Source organism: Cynara cardunculus (genome assembly GCF_001531365.2).
Source record: "Cynara cardunculus var. scolymus isolate 2C chromosome LG 4, CcrdV1, whole genome shotgun sequence".
Taxonomy (NCBI): Eukaryota; Viridiplantae; Streptophyta; class Magnoliopsida; order Asterales; family Asteraceae; genus Cynara; species Cynara cardunculus.
Window position 1 is genome coordinate 7642363 of NC_037531.1, and position 5264 is coordinate 7647626.

Sequence of the window (5264 nt, forward strand, 5' to 3'; positions counted from 1 at the left end):
CCTTCATGGCCTCTGGTCCTTCATGGCCTCTGGTCCTTCATTGCCTCTGGTCCAACCATTGCCTCTGGTCCTTCATAGTCTCACCTCTGGTCCTTCATGGCCTCTGGTCTTCTTCTAAACTTAGCCATTTCAGCAGCCTCTGGTCCAACCATTGCCTCTGGTCCATCCATTGCCTCTGGTCTTCCTCCAGACTTAGTCTTTTTAGCAGCATTTTCAGATTTTCCATCCTTGGTTCAGATGGCTTTGACAAAACTTTTTGAATAATTTAGGATCAATTTTGGTCTCAATAATCAATAATCTATATTATATTTGAGATTTTATAGGAATTGGTAATTTGGGGTTTGCTCAAGCGTGATGTTACAGATACGAACCAGGCAATATCCCTCACAAACCACTACTTGCTTCCTTCTATGAACAGACCATTGATTTTGTCTTCTTCTTCTTCTAAACCCTAATATTCGTTCATGTATGTTTAATCTGCACATACAGAAAAATATGTGTGTGTGGGTATATATAGAGACGAAGAAAAAGATAGAGAGTCGCGTGTAGGTTGAGATGTATTGGAAACCGTAAGGGCACATATATGTTATATATATAGACTTTTAAAAGTGACGGTTGAAATGACCTTCTAAAGTTTGAAATAAGTTTATGCCATTTTCAAATCCGGTTATTGAAGAAATAACTTTTTTTACTTTTTTTGACCTGTTTTTCGTATTAAATGTTGTATTTACTTTAATAATAGAAAGAAAATACCGAATGAAAAGTAACCTTTGAATATTCAGAATTTGTCTTTGTAATCTGAAATAGTTTGCACTTTTGATTATGTTCAATTACAAGTTTGAGTGATGGTTGTGAGTTTATTATGGTAATGATCAATGTAGGAACTTCGACTGTGCAAGATGCTTTTCCGAATAGGAAACATTTTTGTATTGATGTACTTAAGAGTTATAAGTCTGTTAATCACAGAGTTGTAACTCTGATGTATTCAGAGTAGTAGCCTGGGCCAACGTTATGCAAAGTTCCAGTCCAAAACTATGTGAATATTACATTAGTGATATCAAACTACGAATAAAATTGACCTCTTGGTAAACAAGTCTGGGAGAAGCTATAGACAGTACTTGATTTACTTTCATGCCATTCATATGTGTACATCCAGAATATGTCCGTTCAAATGCCATCCAGACTTAGGAGAAGATGACTCAACTTATCTTCTCCTGGACTAGAAAGAAATCTATGATATGTTCTTCAGTAAGAGCTCTGTCTCTTGATGTATTCCAGATTTAGCCTCCAACTTAGACGAAAAGGACTAAGATATTCATCTTCTAGACCAATGAGAGGTCTTGCGGTAAAGTCTGAACCATGTGCGCAATCCATGGGAGTAGGACGCTCAGAGGCTCTGCATGTACTATGCAGAGGTTCTGTGTCTGGAGTGAAGATTTGCATCAAGCACTTAATCTTTTTGGCGCTCAAGCTTTCATCTTCCTTGGAATACAACACAGGTTCTGTCTATGAGACACTTAACTCTTGAGTCAGAGCTCTGTCTCTTGCTGTATTCAAGATTTTCCCTCCATACTTAGAAGAAGAGGCCTAACATATTAATCTCCCAGTCTACTTAGAGGTCTTGCGGGAAAGTCTAAACTACGTGCGCATTCCATAGGAGTAGGAGGCTAAGAGGCTCTGCATGTACTATGCAGAGGCTCTGTGTCTGGAGTGAAGTTCTGCATCAAACACTTAAGCTTTTTGGCACTGAAGCATTGACCTTCCTGRAAATACAGCACAGGCTCTGTATATGAGACACTTAAGTCTTGAGTAAGAGCTCTGTCTCTTATTGTATTCCAGATTTAGCTTCCAGACTTCGAATAAGAGGACAAAGATATTCATCTCCCAGACTAATTAGAGGTCTTGTGGGAAAGTCTGAACCATGTACGCATTCCATCGGAGTAGGAGAGTCAGTCTCTACATGCACTATGCAGAGACAATGTATCTGAAGTGAAGCTCTGCGTCAAACACTTGAGCTTTTTGGCACTCAACMATTGATMTTCATTCAAATACAACACGAGATCTGTATACGAGACACTTAACTCTTGTGTAAGAGCTCTGTCTCTTGATGTATTTCAGAGTTTACCTCCAGACTTAGAAGAAGAGGAGTAACATATTCATTTCGCAGGCTAATTAGAGGTCTTGCAGGAAACACTGAACCATGTGCGCATTCCATGGGAGTAGGAGACTCAGAGGATATGCATGTACTAYGTAGAGGCTCTRTGTCTGAAGTGACGCTTTGTATCAAGCACTTAAGTATTTTGGCGCCCTGTTCAATAACTTTGATAGGAAAGTCTGAAAATTAACTTTGAAACACAAATCTGGAAAAAAAAACTCAGAGAAGCAGTTTGCTAACTTCCGTAGCACTTACAGCTATACTTTACGTTTTCCAAAATCGCCTCWTCCATGTAAACATTTGTTTCTTATAAAATTATTGTCCTCATAGAMATCTTCCATTTCCTACTACAGTAAGAATCGAATGTTTAAAACAACTAACTAAGTGATTCCATTTTCTTATGATTGTTCATTCTAACGTTTTCTTACCAACTGACTTCATGCACTRGTTTCTTATTGAAGGATTAATTTTTTTACAGATCTATCAAAAAAATGGATTCCATGGATGCTAAAGAAAGAAGAAAATTTAGAAAGACGRTTTTGAATAGTAGTAAACAGTCATTCAATTCTACGTCATCAAACATTGAAGGTATTTGAGTCAACAACGTTTTGAATTTGATGTTCAATGAGGGAAATATTATCTGTTGAAATATTAACTTCGAGGTAGTTTCTTTCATTATGCTTTCCTCTTTCTTTTTACAGATAATATCCCAATTTCTGATAGGCGATTAAGATCTTCATCTCAGAGCAAAAATATTTCATATCATAATGAAAATATGGATCCAAACACATATYGTCAGTATGAACATACAAGCATTCAACATTCTTCTTCAAATATAACTATCAGAAGTCCATTATCTGATAGTTCCAATGGTATGTATAATCTCTTAAACATCCCATTCTTAAACTAATKATTCCAATACAATTTCTATTCTAACACATGTTTCAAATTACAAAATTTTTATATTTCAAACAAGCAGTCTTCCTGTAAATAAATACTATTCGTTGCGTTCTAATGCCATTCCTTATATGACTTCATCGACAATAGAGCAAACTTCTTCCATGGTGAGGTTGTCAGTAGGACAACATAGATTATGAAGGAAGACGGTAAATGTATCTGATATACCCATAAWTGACATTACGTCAGATGGAGAATTGGATGATCCAGAAGAAGCTACAAACAGAATTGCAGGAATATCTGAAGGTAATCTTTGATTAATCAATTATTTAACAGTTAAAAGTAGTTATTTCTATCAAATTTATTATAATATTTCAAAATCATATTATTAAACAGAGTACTTGGATCACGGTGATGAAACGGTTATTTGTGAATGYTGTCACGCAAAATTATGGAGAGATGAAGGTCTTAGAGGGAAAAAATGTGGGATGAAAACAAGTTATTCCCTTTGTTGTCTTTACGGCAAAGTTCAGCTTCCCAAAGAGAAAGCAATGGGTACAACTTACATAAATCTTTTCCGTTGTCAAGACTCGAAAAGCAAATATTTCATGAAGAACATTCGTCGTTATAATTCAATGTTCTCATTTACATCAATGGGTGGGGAAATTGATTCRTCCATTAATAGTGGTAATGCACCATATATATACATGCTTAACGGTCAAAATTACCATAGAGTGGGCAATTTTCTACCACYAGATGGATCCAAACCAAAATTCTCTCAACTGTACATATATGATAYGGAGAATGAAATTCAAATAGACACAGTTCGTTTCGGTATAAATTCATCCTTATCCTTATACTTCTTAATAAATTTATTTGAATTCCATAKTATGATTATATTAATGGTCACTTTCATCTTATATTTTTTATGATGTAATTAGTGAACAAAAAGAAGGGTCTACATCAAATTTTGATTCCCTTGATATTTAGATTACTCAATATCTAAAGAACATACTAGATGCAAAAAATGTTTTGATGAAGTCTTATAGAATGGCAAGAGATTGTTTCCAATGCTACCCTGATGTCAAGCTAAACTTACGGCTTATTGGAAGAAGAGAAAAGGATGGAAGAACATATAACCGTCCAACTGCTTCAGAGGTTGCAGCTTTAATTGTTGGAGATGATGGTGGTATAATTGAGAAGAGAGATATCATTGTAAAACATCAAACATGTTATTTACAACAAATAAGTGAATTGCATCCTTCTTATCTTCCTCTTCAATATCCGTTGTTGTTTCCATACGGAGAAGATGGTTATAGAGTTGACATTCCCCATAGAGAGATAWCATTTTCAAGCAAAAGTAAAAGAGCAACTGTAACAATGAGGGAGTTCTTCGTCTTCAAACTTCAAGATAAGGTAAATATGTTTTCATTAATTCTCAATGCAAGGAGGCTTCTAYARCAATTTATTGTTGATGGTTACACAATGCTTGAAAGTGAGAGATTGCATTACATACGTAAGCAGCAGAAAGTCCTAAGGTGCGAGACATATGATAATTTACGCAATGTACAAGAGCAAGGAGAGTCGGATGCTTCAAACATTGGACAACGTGTTATACTACCTTCTTCTTTTACCGGTGGTGCTCGATACATGATGCAAAATTATTTGGATGCAATGTCCCTTTGTAAATGGTATGGATATCCAGACTTATTCTTAACCATGACATGCAATCCTAAATGGCCAGAAATTAGAAGATTTGTTAAAACACCAGGCTAAATCTAGAAGATAGGTCTGACATTCTTTGTCTTTTATTTACGATCAAGATTGATGCACTTATTAAAGAACTGAAAGACAATGAATTATTCGGCAARCTTCAAGCAGGTATGTTCAATTTATGATAACAGTGTCAACATATTTCTGCATACTTCTGTTATATCTWTATTAATTTAAATTGTCACTTTTTTGTAGTTGTTTATACAATTGAATTTCAAAAGCGTGGATTGCCTCAAAGTCATATATGTCTGTTTATGCACTCTGATTTCAAGCTACCTACTGTTGAACAAATTTATCCTATTATCTCAGCTGAGATCCCAGACAAACATCTGTTGAAAAGATATTAAGCACACATTAATGTTGAGTGGTGCAATCAGGCTTCTTCAATCAAATATTTGTTCAAATATATCAACAAAGGTCCATATAGAGCTATTGTTGC